We start from the raw sequence: 20,068 nt of genomic DNA on the forward strand, positions 1-20,068 counted from the left end.
GTGGGCTACTTGCATCACAGCAACCCCCACGGTAGATTTGCCCACGCCAAAGTGGTTCGCTACTGACCGGTAGCTGTCTGGCGTGGCAAGTTTCCAGAGGGCTATGGCCACTCGCTTCTGCACACTCAGGGCTGCTCGCATCCGGGTGTCCTGGCGCTTCAGGGCAGGGGACAGCAAGTCACACAGTTCAAGGAAAGTGCCCTTACGCATCCTGAAGTTTCGCAGCCACTCTGTGTCATCCCAGACCTGCAGCACTATGTGGTCCCACCAGTCCGTGCTTGTTTCCCGGGCCCAGAATCTCCGTTCCACAGCATGAACTTGACCCATTGCCACCATGATCTCCACTGCCCGGCGTACCCTGCTTTCTGAGAGGTCTGCGCCACTCTCCTCACCGCGCTGCCGGAGCCTCCTCGCCCGATTTCTCAGCAGCTGACTGTTGCAGAGGTGGACGATAAGGTGCGAGGAGTTGACAACGGCCATAAGTGCAGTGATGATCGCAGCGGGCTCCATGCTCGCAGTGCTGTGGCGTCCGCGCTGTCACTGACCAGAAAAGTGCGCGAACAGATTTCCCGCCGGCGCTTTCAGGGAGGGAGGGCGTTTGTGAGTGACGGTTGAATGATGACAGTTACCCAAAACCACCCTCGACACATTTTTCCCCCAGCAGGCATTGCGAGCTCTACCCAGCATTCCAATGGGCAGTGGGGACTGCGGGAACTGTGGGATAGCTTCCCACAGTGCACCGCTTCCAAAGTCGACGCTGGCCCCGTGAATGTGGACTCAGAAATTCGAATTAGTGTATTTAGTATGGATACACAAATTCGACTTCATAAGGTCGAATCCACAAATTCGAACTAAGTTGATTCGAAATAGTCTTGTAGTGTAGACAAGGCCTTAGTGTATCTAAGGGTATGTCTACACTACAAGAGTAGTTCGATTTAACTTAGGTCGAATTTGTGGATTCGACCTTATGAATTCGAATTTGTGTATCCACACTAAGGACACTAATTCGACTTTGTGAGTCCACACTAACGGGGCAAGCGTTGACATTGGAAGCGGTGCATTCTGGGCAGCTATCCCACAGTTCCCGCAGTCCCCGTTTCCCATTGGAATGCTGGGTAGAGCCCCCAATGCCTGCTGGGGGAAAAATGTGTCTAGGGTGGTTTTGGGTAACTGTTGTCATTCAACCGTCACTCCTGCCCTCCCTCTCTGAAAGCGCCGGCGGGAAATCTGTTCGCGCACTTTTCTGGTCAGTGACAGTGCGGACGCCACAGCACTGCGAGCATGGAGCCTGCTGCGATCATCGCTGCACTTATGGCCGTTGTCAACTCCTCGCACCTTATCGTCCACCTCTTCTACAGTCAGCTGCTGAGAAATCGGGCGAGGAGGCTCCGGCAGCACGGTGAGGACATGACGTGTCAGAGTGGCACAGACCTCTCACAAAGCACGGGATCCCGCGCCGCGGAGATCATGGTGGCAATGGGTCAAGTTCATGCGGTGGAACGGCGATTCTGGGCCCGGGAAAAAAGCACGGACTGGTGGGACCGCATAGTGCTGCAGGTCTGGGATGAATCACAGTGGCTGCGAAACTTCAGGATGAGTAAGGGCACTTTCCTTGAACTCTGTGACTTGCTGTCCCCTGCCCTGAAGCGCCAGGACACCCGGATGCGAGCAGCCCTGAGTGTGAAGAAGCGAGTGGCCATAGCCCTCTGGAAACTTGCAATGCCAGACAGCTACCGGTCAGTAGCGAACCACTTTGGCGTGGGCAAATCTACCGTGGGGGTTGCTGTGATGCAAGTAGCCAACGCAATCGTTGACCTACTGCTCTCAAAGGTAGTGACCCTGGGAAACGTCCAGGTCGTCATAGATGGCTTCGCCACGATGGGATTCCCAAACTGCGGTGGGGCTATAGATGGGACTCACATCCCTATCCTGGGACCGGCCCACCAGGCCAGCCAGTATATTAACCGAAAGGGCTACTTTTCAATGGTGCTGCAAGCACTGGTGGACCATAGGGGACGTTTTACCAACATCTACGTCGGGTGGCCGGGCAAGGTTCATGACGCGCGTGTTTTCAGGAACTCTTGTCTGTTTAGATGCCTGCAGGAAGGTAGTTTCTTCCCGGACCACAAAGTAAGTGTTGGGGATGTGGAGATGCCTACAGTGATCCTCGGTGACCCAGCCTACCCGCTAATGCCCTGGCTCATGAAGCCCTATACAGGCGCCCTGGACAGTGACAAAGAACTCTTCAACTACCGGCTGAGCAAGTGCAGAATGGTGGTGGAATGTGCTTTCGGACATCTCAAGGGGAGATGGAGGAGCTTACTGACTCGCTCGGATCTCAGCGAAACCAATATCCCCATTGTTATTGCAGCTTGCTGTGTGCTCCACAATCTCTGTGAGAGCAAGGGGGAGACCTTTATGGCGGGATGGGAGGTTGAGGCAAATCGCCTGGCTGCTGATTACGCTCAGCCAGACACCCATGCAATTAGAAGAGCCCAGCGGGAAGCGCTGTGCATCCGGGAGGCTTTGAAAGCTAGGTTCCTCAGAGAGCAGGGTAACCTATGACTGTCCAGTTTCTTTACAGAGAAGCTGAACCTGCCCCTGTTTCAGTTACTGTTGACTTTTTTCTGCGGTTACATACCCCGTTCACCACGTTTCCCCCCTTCCAACAGACGTTTAAAAATAAAGTTAATGGAACATTGTTAATTAACAAAGTTTTCTTTACTAATGAATTCGCGTTAAAGGGTTCAAACAGGGACGCAGACTGTGGTGGGTACGGTGTGCAGTGATGTACAGACCGCTTCTACACTCGAGGAATGACAGGCTCCTGCTCCTACAGCGGTCTCTGGGGGGAGGACGGTTACAGGAGGGTGTGCAGGAAGGGGTGGGTTTGCAGGAAGGGGTGAGGGGTGTGTGGGAAGGGTGAGTAGGTGTAGGGGGATGAGGGCTCTGGCTGGGGCTCAGGGCATCGGAGAGGCTCATGGCTAGGGTGGAAGGGCATGGTAAGGGCAGCCTGCCTTGACATTTGTGGATGCCAGGCGCTAGGACCATGGGGCAGCATACACCTCCCAGACTGACCTGGGGCAGCAGACACCTCCCAGAGTGACCCGGGTGCCTAGTGACTGCACTCTGTGTGTGACCTGCTGTTGATCCTGCCCCCATGTCTGTACCCTGGTAATGGTGGCTGTCCTATGCAATTAACAAACCCCTCCCCCCCTTCACACAAAGTCTTCTGCAAAGAAATATGACGGAAACAGTAATTAACAGCAAACTATTTTTAATACTCAACTACACAGTTGGGGGATGAAACTGGGATTTGGGATTGGGTGAGCCAGGAAGGGAAGCACTTCTTAAACTTTAGGGAATGAGAGCTGTTTGGTACATGAGCGCTCTGCTGGGGTGGAGTGACAGTTTTCATGGCCCCTAGCGCCCCTCCTTCTTGTTATTTTGGGTGAGGGGGGGACAGGACTTTGTGGCGGGGGAGGGCGGTTGCAGATACAGTGCACGGGGGCGCTCTCCTCCTGCCTGCGGTCCTGCAGAACATCCACAAGGCGCCGGAGCGTGTCCGTTTGCTCCCTCATTAGGCCAAGCAGCGTTTGAGTCGCCTGCTGGTCTTCCTGCCGCCACCTGTCCTCTCGTTCGCTGTGTGAGCGCTGGTACTGAGAGAGGGTCTCCCTCCACTGGCTCTGCTGGACAGCCTCGGCTCTGGAGCAGGCCATCAGTTCAGCGAACATCTCGTCCCGAGTCTTTTTCTTTCGCCGCCTAATCTGCGCCAGCCTCTGTGAGGGGGATGCCGGGGCAGGTCGGGAAACAGCCGCAGCTGTGTGATGGGAAAAAGGAAGTGATTTCCTTGCAAAGATATATGTTTGCGAACACTGAACACACTCTAGTCTGTCTCTGTGAACAAGACCATACACGGCACCTATCTCATGCGCTCTCAGGACAAGTTCGAATTTTCGGCATTCGCTTTCATTGCCTGGGGTCTTGCACTGGAGATCAGACAAGCGGGGCAGGACAGCAGAATCCGTGTAGCAGCCAGGCCTGGTAAGCCGTAAACTTTAGGCTGCTTAACAGTTAATGTATAGCAGTGCCCTCCTGCTGCAGGCAATCCGGAAAGCATAAACTCTGACCCTGTTCCACCCCCTCGCGGCTGTCCCCAGGAAAGATCCCTGTATGCTTCCCCTCTGCAGCCTCCACCACGTGGCTGTTAAACGATGCTTATTGTTATGCAAAGGAAAAGTGAAGCATTCCCAATAGTAACATTACACTAATTCCCCTAATTAGATGCAGCAGTCGCCGAGCGAGATCACTCTGAGGCGGGTCACTAAGACAGACAGAGTGCGCATGCTGTGTGAAACCCTGCACAGACCAGGGCCCTATGCTGCCATGCTGGTCGAGGCAATGCTCCCACTGTAACTGAGGATAGCCTGGCGCGGAAGAGTGTGCTTCCACGGAGCACCCAATAAGGCACCTCTCCCCAGGAACCTCCTGCGGAGGCTTTTCGAGTACCTCTCCGAGAGCTTCGTGGAACTCTCCCAAGAGGATTTCTGTTCTATCCCCATATGCATTGACCTTCTTTTCATATAGTTTTTATTCCTGTTTTTAAAAAAATAAATGTTTCCATGTTTATAGCACTTACCGACTGATCCTTCCCCTGATTCAGAGTCCGGGTTAACGGACGGGGAGGGTTGGTAGGAGATCTCTGTGAGGGTGATGAAGAGATCCTGGCTGTCGGGGAAAGCAGTATTGTAAGCGCTGTCGCCTGCCTCGTCCTCCACAAACCCTTCCTCATCTTCCCCATCGGCGAACATCGCCGAGAAACTGCCCGTCGACACTATCCCATCCTCAGAGTCCACGGTCACTGGTGGGGCAGTGGTGGCAGACCCACCGAGAATGGCATGCAGTGCCTCGTAGAAGCGGCATGTCTGGGGTTGGGCTCTGGACCGTCCGTTTGCCGCTTTGATTTTTTGGTAGCCTTGTCTCAGGTCCTTGATTTTCACGCGACACTGCGTTGCATCCCGGCTGTATCCTCTGAGTGCCATGGCTTTGGAGACCTTCTCGTAGGTCTTTGCATTCCGTTTTTTGGAGCGCAGCTCCGAAAGCACAGACTCATCGCCCCACACAGCGATCAGATCCAAGACTTCCCGGTCAGTCCATGCTGGGGCCCTCTTTCTACTCTGAGATTGCATGGACCCCTCTGCTGGAGAGCTCTGTATCGTTGCCGGTGCTGCTGAGCTCGCCCCGATGTCCAACCAGGAATTGAGATTCAAACTGGCCAGACAGGAAAAGGAATTCAAATTTTCCCGGGGCTTTTCCTGTATGGCTGATCAGAACATCTGAGCTCGGACTGCTGTCCAGAGCGTCAACACAGTGGTGCACTGTGGGATAGCTCCCGGAGCTACTAAGGTCGATTTCCATCCACATATAGGCTAACTCGACATAGCCATGTCGAATTTAGCGCTACTCCCCTCGTCGGGGTGGAGTACCGAATTCGAACTAAAGAGCCCTCTAGGTCGAACTAATTAGCTTCCTGGTGTGGACGGTTGCACGGTTAAATCGAATTAACGCTGCTAAATTCGACATAAACTCCTAGTGTAGACCAGGCCTAAGCAATGATATCAGTGGGGTGAAATTGGAATCAGGTTTAAGGGCACTATAGAATCATAGACTATCAGGGTTGGAAGGGACCTCAGGAGGTCATCTAGTCCAACCCCGCACTGAAAGCAGGACCAATCCCCAGACAGATTTTTGCCCCAGATCCCCCCCGCAGGGAGTGAACTCACAACCCTGGGTTTAGCAGGCCAATGCTCAAATCTCTGAGCTATCCCTCTCTCCCATAGTCTGAGAGGTTTTATAATTTTTTCTTCTGTGTGGGGTCTAGTTCCTATTATCCTGGCCTTTGGGACAAAAGCCACCATTTTAAAACTTAGAATGGAAGAAGTATACTGAGTGACCACAAGAAAAGATTTTTTGTAAATGTATGTCTATTTCTACTAGCAGCATCTGTGTCAGTGGTGTTATGGTTGTATTTTTATTGTAAACAGTCCTTTTCAATTTCTGAGGCAGAAGAGTTGTTGATAAAATTTTAATTTGGGTCTTTTATGTGGAAAAGCTTCTCATCAAATCTGAGGCAGTGATTTCTGAGTGAAGGAATATCAAAGGTTTTGTGAGAACATTTGTGCATTCTCTTCAGGGAGGCCCCTTCGCTGTGCCTCTGTGTTTTCATGGCTTTGGACTCATAAACTGCCATGGTAAGTGACAATGAAAAGTAATCTTTTAAATTTTTCAGTTTGCACAAATGCTCTTCTCCAAGAGAGAACTCAAATTAAGATTGTATGAAGAGGGTGGCAGACTTTTAGTCCCTACATAGGTATGCAGAACTCTTCTGTTAAGTTGCCCCGACTTTGGGTGCTAAAACGTTGTTAAGTTTTGGGGTAATTGCTGCTGGATTATTCTGGCTGTGACAGACAGTGCATGCTTTTGCAGTATCTTTGGGGACCATGTTGTGTTAAGTGTATGAATGGTTTATATAACAGTGTGGGCTAAGAGTTGTATGTAACTCCAGAGTGGGAGGGTTGCCACAGCTCCACCAGGAATTAAAAACAATAGGGGGTAACAGGTGAATCATTTATGCTATAAACACCTCTGGAGAGGTACCAGCCCCTAGAAGGCTTGCATATACTGTTCCAGACTGGGTTTTCCAGAAACCGACAAAGAAAAGGCTTTTGATTTAAAAGTGCTGGATTTAAACTGACTTGAGGCCTTCTTTCTGATCTAGCAAATGCAGAGAGCCTGGTGTCAAAGGGGCCCCCACAACCCTTACAGATGGGTTGGAAAGATATTGGCCTATTAAGGTCTCATAAGACTGATAGGTGACCTCTGGTGACAGCTGGGAATCGGAAACTTTAAGTGGGTGCCCTGAAGGACCATGGAAGGGGAATGCGGGTGCAGTTACCCTTAAATGTTGAAACAGGCAGGTGGCAAAGTTAGATCTAACTAGGCTATAAAGGAAGTAGAAACTAGGGAGATAAGAGAGAGCAATTTTATCTTATTTTTAAAATTTTGCTGTATGTTTAGAGTGCCCCTGAAAACTGGTATTTTACTGAACTGTTTTAGTGGATTAGAGACACCTATAAAATGAACTTTAGAGCACATTTTATCTATTGAGCCTGCCACCAACCAGTCCATTCCAGCATCTTGAACAGTGCAAAGAAGTACTGCCCTTGAAAATGGTGATTTTCAGAATGACAGCACCTATGGGCAGTGCATGAACTGCCGGCTGGGGGAGGCTAGCCCCCAATCCCGCCCCTTCTGCCTGAGGCCCTGCCCCTTCCACCCCCCGTCGGAGCCCAGAGCCCCTCCACCATGCCCCGGCCCTCGCCTCAGGCTAGTGCCCCCAGCCCCGGCATGCTGGGAAGGTGAGCAGTGCAGGCCCAGCCCCAGAGTGCCAGGAGGACGGGCAGTGTGGCGCCAGCCCCAGACCTAGCTGGGGCCCTGGCACAGGGACAGGGGAACTAGCAGGGGGGAGTATGGGGATGGAGCATGGGTGGGGCCATGCCTGTCTCTTTGGGGAGGAAAAGCCTCCCCAGCCGACCATGACAGCACCACTTCAGGCAGTTCTGATGGTTGATGATGTAAAATTATTACCAGAAATATAATATTTTGGAGGTTGGTACTCCTGGTGCATATAAGGGTGTCTTCTTCACTCTCACCAAGATGTACGCACATGTGTGGGCGCACAGGCAAAATGTTTTCAGTTTTGTTGGTGGCATTTTCCTTTATTAAAAATAGTCTGTTGGTTCACCTCTATTTTTCCTTCAATTACTACAGTATTATGATTCCATAGAGCACAATTTCTGCTGTATGCACAGTCAGTAATTGAATTGTGGAGGAAAGCATCTATGGAGATATGTAAAATCAAGATTTCCAGCTTTCTATGCAAGTGTTTTGCTCATGGAAGCAAAGGAGCAGCTGTACTAGCTTAAGGCAGCAGAGATTCTGCTAAAAATAACACAGGCTTCCTTATACTGTTTTTTGTCAATGCCTTCATTTCTTCTTCAGAAGCTATAAGTATTTACTAATTCTCCTTTGTCTATTTCCTCACTGCTTGGTAGTATATGCAAAAAAATAACTGAAAAAGGCTTCCTAAGACTAAGATTGTGCTTAACCCCAGCAATTTAAAAAGTACTCAGAATCCCTTGTTTAATCATTACAGGTGATCTTCCTTAAAAATGTTGTCCCTGTCTTCATGTGCCTCCAGTACCTTTATTTATGGCAAGATAAAAACAATGGTGAATCTTAGCCAGACCAAAATAGACTTAATCTCTGGCTATAAGCTTGTGGAACTATTGGATATCTTTGAGATCATGTCATTACAGAATGGAATCTGTAACTTATTCTGCATAATTATTAGAATTTAGAAATGGGGATACCACCATTTTAAAGATTCTGAGTTTGTGCAAGGTTTGAATAAACAAGAAGTGGGGATTTTTAAAATTCATATCTTACCAGAAATAGTGAGGGGTCATATGGATTTGGAGTTTGTGACCCTAATGGACAGAAATTTTATAAGAAGCAGCTTTCTGTGATGTTCTCTTTTTGGACAGGACGAGACCATTCTCACAGTATTTATTTTTAAGCATCCAGTCACAACTTAAATTACTCATTTTTTTTCTAAGCTTTGAAAGGGTTGAAAAAGAAGTTTGGGTTTCAGCTAAGTAGATTCTTATTTTATTTGACCCAGTTTTTGGATCTATAACCAGAATATATTTTTCTATTCACTCCATACACACAGAGACTGAGGGGATAGTCTGTCAATGCAATTCTAAATGGTGGCCCAAACTAGATGTCTGAGGTGTCCCAGCTCAGAGAGGTTAGGTTTCTTAAATGAAGATCTTGACAGATTTCTTTCATTCAAATGCTTGCCAAAGTTCTTAGTAATAGAGAATCTACACAGCTGACCTTCATTTAATTGAATTATTGAGATGTAAAATGAAAGATAAAACTATAAATGTAAACACAGCAATGGTAGGTGGAACATGTAGAATGTCTGAATATCTTGTTTTGTTTTAACACATCCAACAAAAATAGTACAGTATGATCAGCCATTCTGCTTCAAATACTGAATTCATTCATTAAGAAGATAAGAATACCTAACAATCCAAGAATTCTGAACAAAAGTAAACATATTTAATATGGAATTAAATTACTTTAAGAATGTTATTAAAAAGACTGGGATGTATAAAACAGCAGGCAATTCAATAGAATGTCATTTAGAATACAATGCTACAGTGAAATGGTGAAGAATGAGAATTCATCTGGAAAAATTAACAAATTGCATTTATAGCATCTGGCTGTGAAATGTCAGTATGATACAATCACTCTGCCTCCAAACAACAGGTTACAGAGAAAATGAATATAAAAAATGTATATCTTGGGCTGCATGCAAGTATGTATGTACAAGTGTTTGCCTAGTTTTCAGGTCCATTTATTATAGCTCAGGTGTTTGTATATGCATATACCTAATTTGTATATGTAAACATGGTAATTTTTGGGACTAGTCATATGAATAATTGTTCATCAGTATGAGTAAGCAGTTCTCAATCTGGCCCATGGAAAGGGAGCTAGATTTCTGTGCTGGAGAAAGTACAAAGGGAAAATGTTGTCTAATTTTAATTTATTTAGTGAATGTTGACTCTCTTTTTCTGCTTGTGAATTGGCTGTGACTAGTTTGTGATAGTCTTGAATATATTTGTTTTGAAATTATGCACTGAATCATGTCTCTGCATAGGTCTAGGACAGTAACTTTGCAAGGAGTTCATTGTGAGTATTTTATATTCAGACTATGGGCTTTTTTGATTAGACACATTAGCTCCTTAGTATTTTCAGTTCCCAAGATGGTTAAGTGTAACTGTCACAGGGTCCACCCTCTTGTGCCTGTGCCCTGTGTTGGCTGGTTAAATAAATAGCCCGTACGCCTCCTTCAGTGCTTCACCCTTGTGTCTTTATTTACAATGCCACAGTGCAACCCCACTTTGTCCCACCAACAGTTATCCACATTTAGACCCTCCCCAGGATCTGCTGGCCCATGAGGCTCCTTTCCTTGGGTGGGGAGACAGAGATATGGCCCTCCTGCCTCCTCCAGAATATGGCTCACATGGGGGGGGGCAGGAAAGGGAGAATCACACCCTTGTAGATGGGTTGGGGACGCCCATATCATGGCACACACAGGAAAGGCATCATGGTGATGATAAGCACCCCAGACCCTATTATCCCCCCCAGTACACCTGTGTTCCCCTTCCCAGTGCCCCAGCACTTGCCTCACACTCGTACTCCTCCCGGTTCCTCTCCTCTCCTCATCAGCTGATCCCCCTGTTTCCACCTACTCTTCCACCCACAATCCCCATCCCCTCCCAGTAAGCATTTGTTTGTATAAAAATAGTTTGAGCACCTTCTGAATATTCCACTGTACTCAGATTATCAGATTTTTATCTTGGGAAATGTAAAGTCTATTGTTGAAGTTTTTTGTTGAAGAATGGCCACTTTTAAGTCTGTTATTGAGTGACCAGGGAGACTGAAGTGCTCTCCCACTGGTTTTTTAATGTTACAATTCTTGATGTCTGATTTGTGTCCATTTATTCTTTTGCATAGAGACTGTCTGGGGTGGCCAATGTACATGACAGAGAAACTGCAGAACTGGAATTAATTTGCAAACTGGACATTATCAAATTAGGCCTGAATAAAGACTGGGAATGGATGGGTCACTACAAAAAGTAATTTTCCCTTTGCTGATACTCACACCTTGTCAACTGTTGGGAATGGGCAACATCAACCTTGATTGCATAGGCCTCGTTAGCACTACAAAAGTAATTTTCCCTCTGATATTTACCCCTTCTTGTCAACTGCTGCGAATAGGTCATTTCCACCTTAATTGAATTGGCCTCATTAGCACTGACCCCCCACTTGGTAAGGCAACTCTCATCTTTTCATGTGCTGTAATGTATATACTGCTTACTGTATTTTTCACTCCATGCATCTGATGAAGTGGGTTTTAGCCCACAAAAGCTTATGCCCAAATAAATGTGTTAGTCTCTAAGGTGCCACAATGACTCCTCGTTGTTTTTGCATGTAGATTATAGATTATAGATACCTTAGATTAAGAGTTGAGTTTTAAACAGAAAGTTGATTTTAAACTTAACTACAGCACAGCTGTCATTCTGCTGTAATGAAGCCTATCTAATGTAGAAGGAGGCCTTCTCCATAAGCTGGCACTTTCTCTGATAAACCTAGCTTGTCTGTCATGAGATCTGACAGATGCATGCTCTGTGTCCCTTACCTGTTCATTCAAGGGAATACTTCATTCAATGTGATGTTGCAGAGTAAACAGTAAACTGCAAACACATTACAGAGATTGTTGTTTGCCAAACAGATTGCTCTCCTATACAGGGGCAGCTCCAGGCCCCAGCACGCCTAGCGTGTGCTTGGGGCAGCAAGCCGCTGGGGGCGCTCTACCAGTCGCCGCAAGGGCAGCAGGCAGGCTGCCTTCGGCGGCTTGCCTGCAGAGGGTCCGCTGGTCCTGTGGCTTTGGAGGACCTCCCGCAGACGAGCGGGACCAGCGGACCCTCCGCAGGCAACCCGCCGAAGGCAACCTGCCTGCCATCCTTGGGGCGGCAAAATGCCTAGAGCCGCCCCTGCTCCTATATCAATGCAAGCACGCGTTAAAACTTAATTGCATAAAGTGACATAGTGTACTGAATTGTACCTTTTCTGTGTGTGGATTTCAGGTAGTGTAGGCAATGCTAAAGCTAGGATACAGCACAATATGGCATCCTACTAAAAAGTGTAGGCTATATTCACCTTCTTAAGCCTCAGGAGATGCAGTATTTCCATCCTGAATGACGATCTTATAATGCCCGATACGTATGACAGTCTCTTCATTTTTTCATTTATGCTTGCATATACCATGAAGCTGTATGGAAAAATAGTCCAGCTTAGCCCTAGCCTTGACAATAGCAAAACATATGACTGGAACATTAATGTTAATTAGAACTCATCTGGTTCAGAAAAAAAATACTAAATTAATTTATTCCACCTAACTCCAGATTACAAGAGCATTCCTTTCCAAACACAGAAACCTGTGGTCCAGTTCCAGGTCTCTTCTTTCCAACTATCTGCCTTTCCCATCTGCAAATCTTTCCCCTTTATTTCAGATGAAATAAACACTTCTGTCAATCAGTACACTGAGCTTGAGATCTCGGGAGTTCTAGCTCTACAGTGCTTCCCTCCTATGAGGATCTGTATACGGTCCATGAAGAAATTACCATCAATTCAGTCTAGACCAATGATTCTCAACCAGGGATATATGTACCCCTGGGGGTACGCAGAGGTCTTCCAGAGAGTACATCAACCCATCTAGATATCTGCCTAGTTTTACAACAGCCTACATAAAAAGCACTGGTGAAGTCAGTACAAACTAAAATTGCATACAATTATTTATTTATATTGCTCTATATACTATACACTGAAATGTAAGTACAATATTTATATTCCAGTTGATGTATTTTATAATTGTATGGTAAAAAAGAGAAAGTAAGCAATTTTTCAGTAATAGTGTGCTGTGACACTTTTGTACTTTTATGCCTGATTTTGAAAGCAAGTCATTTTTAAGAGAGATGAAACTTGGGGCTATGAAAGACCAGTCAGACTCCTGGAAAGCTTGAGAGTCACTGGTCTAGACTGTGTAGCCTGAAGGTGGTACTGAGAGATGAAAGCCAGTATCTAGTAAGACTAAAGGACGAAGATCTTTAAGCAGGTCTATATTGGGAAGACTGAAGAGAGATCTACTTCTGGACAGTTGTTCTGAGGGGGAATATATATGTGTAATGCATTTTATGACACAGAAGAAGAACCAGTTTGAGTTTGGATATTTATATAAATGGGTATATGGGAGAAACATTGTCAGGGTGAACAGATCCCTGAGATATAGTGAAAAGGTGCAACACACTGTACTGACACTGTCCGCTATATACACAAGTCACTTTAGAAATTCTCCTTCCCTTTCTGTGGGATTGAACTAAATATTCCTTTGCCATTAGCTCCTTTATGAAGGGGGTACTCACTGTGTCCTATGGCACAGCTCCTCCTCCCTTCATCTAGCAAAATTATCTCTCAGGTCCACAGAGGTTTACCTGAAAGATGGCTCAGGGAAGAATACAGCAATTAACTGAAGCAGCATTTTCTCAGAAGAACAATAATGAGGTCCCTGAGTTGCTTATGCTCTTTGCACTTGTTTCATAATACTGAATCATAGAAATGTAGAACTGAAAGGGACCTCAAAAAGTCATCAAGTCCACCTCCCCGTGCTGTGGCAGGACCAAGCAAACTGAGACCATCCCTGACAGGTGTTGGTCCAACCTGTTTTTAAAAGCTTCCAATGACAGGGACTCCACGACCTCCCTTGGAAGCCTATTCCAGAATTTATTCTAACCCTTACAGTTAGAAAGCTTTTCCTAACATCTAACCTAAATCTCCCCAGCTGCAGCTTAAGCCCATTACTTCTTGTCTTACCTTCAGTGGATGTGGGGAACCACTGATCACCAACTTCTTTATAACAGCCTTTAACATATTGGAAGAATGTTATGAAATCCCCTCTCAGAATTCTTTTCTCAAGGCTACACATAGCCATTTTTTAAACGTTTCATCATAGATCAGTTTTTCTAAACCCTTTTATCATTTTTGTTGCTCGCCTCTGGACTCTTTCCAGTTTGTCCACATCTTTTTTTAAATTGTGGTGCCCAAAATTGGACACATCTGGGACCTCATCAGTGCCATGTAGAAGCAAGACAATTACCTCCTGTGTCTTATGTACAACATTCCTGTTAATGCACCACAGAATCATATTAGCCTTTTTGCAGCTACATCACATTGATGATCCATATTCAATTTATGGTCCACTATAACCAATAGATCGTTTCCAGCAATGCTATCATCTAGACAGTTATTCCCCATTTTGTAGATGTGCATTTAATTTTTCCTTCCTAAGTGAAGTACTTTGCACTTGTGTTTTATTGAATTTCAACATTCTCCAATTTGTCAAGGTCACTTTGAATTTTAAACATGTCCTTCAAAGGGCTTGCAACTCTTACCATCTTGGTGTTATCTGCAAATTTCATAAGCATACTCACTGCTCCATTATCCATGTCATTAATGAAAATATTGAATAGTATTGGACCCAGACGTGGCCCCTGTGGGACCCTTGAGCTACATCCTCCCAATTTGACAGCAAATCATTGATAACTATTCTTTGAGTAGTCTTTCAACCAGTTGTACGCTGACCTTATAACTTCCTCTACACCACATTTCCCTAGTTTGCTTATCAAAATTTCATGTGGGACTGTATCAAAAACCTTTCTGAAATCAAGGCATATCACGTCTACTATTTTCCCCACTCACTAGGCCAGTAACCCTATCAACGAAGGAAATTACAGTAATATACTCTTCAATCTCTCTCTAAGATGATCAGCAATGATTCGAGATACAAAGAAGAGGTCAGGAGAAAGCCACAGGCTTATTTATTAATTCACTAGAGTATGAAGAGATGTAATAGAGTGAAAAGAGGCATTGTGATTGCCACCACTATAGCAGTGCTGACACTGAGGAAGTAAAAGAGATAGATAGTACTTGCAGTATTATGTTTTTGTAGCACCTAGGTCAAGTCTCATACCAGTCTCATCAACTAGAGCATTATGAAAATGGATATAGACAGCCAAGCAAATACATGTGATATGAGTACCAAGTGTATTTCTTAAGTGCAGTATTCCCAGTTGGTAAAGTCCACATAGACTGCCATGATTTTTTTTTAGTGTATGATTAATTAGATAGTCATTGTTAGTTTCGGTTTGAACTGGATTCATTTTGGAAAAAAGGACTTTCTACATTAATTAGAGAACAATATATGGAATGGAGTATTCATCACCTTCCTTCTCTCCACGCATGAAACTGATAAAAGAGTAAAATGAAGGGAAGAAGGTATCTGGTATCCAGATGACTTTCAACTGCGTGAAACCACATTCATGGAAGAGAGGGCCCTTTGTTATTACAATAGACAGCATTTTAAAACAACTTTTCTGATTAGTTGTTTAGCATTGAATTATAGAAATGTAGGGCTGGAAGGGACCTCAAGGTCATCAAGTCCATCTCCCTGCACTGAGGCAGGGCCAAGTAAACCTAGACCATCTCTGACAGGTGTTTGTCCAACCTGTTCTTAAAAACCTCCAATGATGGGGATTCTACAACCTGTCTTGGAAGCTTATTCCAGAGCTTAACTACCCTTGAAGTTAGATATTAGGAAAAACGTTCTAACTTAAGATTGTAAACTCCCAAGTGTAGCCATGCCCTTAATCTCCCTGACTGCTGGTGAAGCCCATTACTACTTGTCCTGCTTTCCGTGGACATGGAGAACAATTGATCACATTCCTCTTTATAACAGCCCTTAACATATTGGAACACTGTTATCAGGTTCCCCCCTCACCAGTGCAAGTAGAGCAGGACATTTACCTCCTGTGTTTTACATATGACTCCTGTTAATATGCCCCAGAATATTAACCTTTTTCACAACTGCATCACAAGGCTGTCTCATACAATTTGTAATCCACTATAACCCCAGATTCCTTTTCATGAACTACTAAAGCCCAGTTTTGTTATATGCTCCGTGTAACCGCTGGGAAGTTTTAAGTGGCACTTTTGGACTTCAGGGATACTTCTAAGTCATTAATTTTGGGAAGGGGCAGGAGAAGACTTCACATGGAGTGACCATTTTATTTAGTTGAATTCCATTGGCCATTGTCCAAAGCCTATTGAAGTCAATGGAAACATCCTATTGACTTGAATAGGCTTTGTATTAGACCCATAGTCTACAGCAATTAGAGCCATGCTTAATCCAGTTTAACACCCTTTAGTTTTATTTGAGTTCAAAGTTCTTAGTTTTCCTTTCAACGTGGCCCTGATTCAGGAAAGCACTTAAACACCTGCTGAATGTTAAGCATGTGCTTACTTTCTAAGTGCTAAGTCATAAGTTAATCAAGTGCTTGTTTGAAACTACATTTACACTACATGATAGGGATGTGATTTCCCCTGCTTGCATACACATATTTGAGCCAGCTTTCATTGAGCTAGCATGAGTATAAATAGCAATGTAGCTGTGGTACGACAGGTAGCAGCAGTGGTGGCATGGCTGAGGTGTGTCAAGTAGAAACCCCCCTGAAACCTGTGAGTATGTGCTCGACATGGCTCAGACATGCCTCTGTGGCTGCTACCCATGCTACCGTGGCTACACTGCTGTTTATATCTGTGCTAGCTTGATGAGAGTTAGTATGAGTAGGGTGTACATGAGTAGTGGAATCACACCCCTTTAGCTCATAGTGTAGACATAGCCTGAATTGGGGCCATACCAAGGATCTGTGAGTAGAAAAGAAATTAACTTCCCATTATGTTAAAAAGGAAGCCAAGAGCATTGAACCCAAAGAAATCTAAACTGTTAAATTGAATTTCTAGTGAGTGAATATTATATTTTGCTTAAGCAATGGAGTTTAATGTTAATTAGTGAGGGACACCACAAAAAAAATGGAAATTTATGAGTATTACATATGCTGTTTATATTTAATATTTTGGGGAGTGTCTATGCATGTTGAAGTTATAAAATATGCTTAAGGGAGGACATTTAAAGGAATGATTTTGTAAAAAAGGATTATTCTGTTGAAACAAAACATCATGGGAACTCACATTTTCGAATAAAAATGGAAATCGTATGAAGGAAATGGAGCTTTTAAAAAAGGTTAAGAATGTATGCACTGTGCATTATTCCAGCACAGCAAGTTAATTTAGAGGTCAGCAATAAAGGGAAAAGAAAGTTTTTGATGGACAGGAATAACTGATATAAATAATTTTTTTTACTGTATTCATTATAGTAGCACCTAGGACACTCAGTCAGGACTAAGGTCTCATTGTATTTGATACTGAACATATGTAAAATAAGAGCTCAAGAGTTCAGAATCTGAACAAGACATGATAGGTGGGTGAAGAATACCATGGAGTAGTGTGGAGGAGACATGGTTGTACTGTATTATTAATATTTAGGAATTATATTGATTGAAACCAAGCCCCTGTGTCCTGACCCCACTTCCCAGCAGGAGTGCCGAGTAGGAGGAGCAGGTCTGGATGCCGGGGGGGGGCACAATTTTTCCTGGGGCCCCCCAATTGGCCAGGGCCCCTGGGCATGAGCCCCATTGGCCCAGTGGCCAATCTGCCACTGTATATCCTGTAACTAAAGAAAATCATGGAATTGGATACATTTTATATGATTATATTTACACTTGTTAATGGTAAATCAAAAATACACTTTGGTCAACTGAGTGAATGCCCTGTCTGTAAATTCATGTACCTGTTCTTAATTTTTCCCCATAGGGATGCATCCAGCAGTGAAGAAGGGACTCTGATCGCCTTTGAATTTTAATGTTGCTGAGAAACGGGGAGAATGAGATGGGGGTTTATACCTACAATCTAAAAAGAAAAAATGCATCACATTTCTTTGCATTTTCCTGAGGATTAGTGAAAAATCTTAACAAAACTGTGAGTATTATTATTGAAGTATGCAGTGACATGCATTTATGGCACACTTATTGACAGATAGTGTGCATCGCTGACATCACATCAGGGCTGCTCACTCTTACAGAAGCAATGTCATTCATTATGAAAGAAAGACTTAGGCAGGATCTTGGCAGAAATCACTGGATCAGATGATGAATACTTTTCTTCCCCTCTAACTGCATTAATAGGTTTTTGGAGGACAAATAAATAACCTCCCTTGCTCTTATTGTTACGTATTTTCTAGGATCATATAAATTTGAAATGGAAAGGAGAATATTAGGTCACGTTGTCCTTCCCTGTATCATTATACATGTGCTTCCTACACGGCCTTCTCAAGTGCATTTCTATTAATTTGTGTGTTTTTCTTTTATGTACATTTAAAGTAATGTTTTCACTCTTTTTTCTTTTTTGCATTCTAAGAGAAGAACATGACATTCTATATTTGAAAATGGATTAACTCATCTTCTTGTGAGCAATTTGGTGCTTCTTTACTCATTCCGTAGGCACTGCCTTATTCTTCACATTGATGACTCATTCTCTTTCAGAACTGCCAGGCCTAAATGGGATACAAGCAGTAACAATGCTAGGTTTATCAAATGACAGCTTATAAAGCGGCAAAGCAGCAATAACAGTCATACATAGAGGGTAGATTTACCTACACAACATGAATAATTTGGGACTATGCTTACAGTGATGTGAACTGTTGATGTGCACACTAAATCCACTCTTTCAGGTTTTACTTCTCATTTTTACTGCTACAGAGACACCAAATTAATCTGAACAGAAAAGAAGTTCAGTCACCAGCTTGGCTGAAATAACAGACCTGATAGTACTAAAAGGGGGCGGGGGAGGGGAGGGGAAATGCCCTTTGTACAGAGGTTGTGGATTGCAAGTATCTCTACAATCAGACAGACTGCCTCTTTTGTGAAGTTGTAATTCAATTGCAGCCTTTTCTGTACAACAATTTTTGACCTCTCTCTTTTTATGACACTTCAGAAATGACTATTCATATAACATGGACTTATCTTAGCGAACCAGACAGGAGTTTGGAGTACTCTGTTGCAGTGTCCTTTCTTGAGTCATTTTCTGCAGTACAGTGCACCCTTTGAATTGTGAGGTCCTGTAAGCTAGACCTTAATTTTTCAGTGAGTCTACTCATTTTGAGTTTCTCAATTTTTGACTTCCCTTGAAGCCAGTTAGAGCTGTGGGTGCTCAGCATCTCTGAAAATAGGGTCTTAAATGATTCAAGTTAGGCACCCAAAACTTGAGTAACTTAAAATTAGTGGACACTTCTGAAAATTTTTGCCTCAATAACTGTTTTTTTCAATGGATTTCCTATGTTATCTCAGATGGCAGAAAATCCAACGAAAGTTTTCATTATATTGATCCATACGCATTGATAAAATGACATGATTTTGCCTCAGACGTCTTGCCATGAAAAAGTTATTTCTGCATAGTCTGTTGATATAGATGCACAGCTGAAGCAGAGCCCACTGGCAATGAGAACAGCTATTATTCAGTATTCTCTGAATCCCCCCAGTCAGCATCCTTATGATGCTTTAATCCACAAAATCATAACAACCGGTTCCCTCCTCACCCCAGGAGGAGTCATGGCCCACCCCCCCTGGGACTCCTGCCCCATCCAACCCCCCGCGTTCCTTGACACCCCTCCCCACCCCAGGGACCCCTGCCCCATCCACCCCCGTTCCCTGTACCCTGACTGCCCCCCACCACCCCATCCAACCCCTCCTCTCATGCCTGATGGCCTCCCAGGACCCCTGCCCCATCCAACCACCCCTTCTCTCTGTCCCCTGACTGCCCCTGGAATCCTTGCCCCTGACTGCCTCCCACCACCCCATCCAACCCCTGATCCTTTCTGACTGCCCCACCAGGACCCTTGCCCCTATTCAATCCCCCTGTTCCCTGCCCTCTGACCCCCCAACCCCCAAACTCCCCTGCCCTCTCTCCAACACCCCCTCCCTGCCCCCTTACCACGCTGCCTGGACGCGGCTGGAGCCGGGAGCCCGGGGATGCGGGGCTGGGGCAGGAGTCGCGCGGCCGAGCTGGAGGATGTGGCGGGAGCTGTGTGGCCGGAGCCGGGGAGGGCCGCGGCCAGAGCCATGCAGCCGGAGCTGGAGCCCAGCCGTGTGGCAAAACAGCAGGAGCCGGGCGGCTGGAGCCACGGGGCCAGGCCGGGCTGGAGGGCCGTGTCCGGAGCCAGGCATCCGGGTAGGTGGGGTCGCGGCTGCCGCTGTGCCCGGACCCGCACGACCGGAGCCGGGCCGCGGCCGGAGCCGAGCGGCCGGGGAGGGCCGCGGGGCCGGGTGGTCGGGGCCGGGGTCGGGTGGCCGGGGAGGGTCGTGGCCGGAGCCGGGCGGTCGGGGAGGGTCGCGGCTGGAGCCAGGCAGCCGGGGCCGGGCGGTCG

General features: G+C 45.5%; 1 long non-coding RNA gene across 1 annotated transcript in view; it reads left to right on the forward strand.

Moving 5' to 3' along the window:
* Nucleotides 1-17,760, forward strand: part of LOC123372378 — a 119,677-nt gene extending 101,917 nt beyond the window's left edge. Inside the window, exon 6 of the long non-coding RNA XR_006580249.1 lies at nt 17,461-17,760. This is a non-coding gene — a long non-coding RNA (uncharacterized LOC123372378). The remainder of the gene's footprint in view (nt 1-17,460) is intronic.
* Nucleotides 17,761-20,068: the final 2,308 nt, after the last annotated feature.

Source organism: Mauremys mutica, chromosome 6 (assembly GCF_020497125.1).
Source record: "Mauremys mutica isolate MM-2020 ecotype Southern chromosome 6, ASM2049712v1, whole genome shotgun sequence".
Taxonomy (NCBI): domain Eukaryota; kingdom Metazoa; phylum Chordata; order Testudines; family Geoemydidae; genus Mauremys; species Mauremys mutica.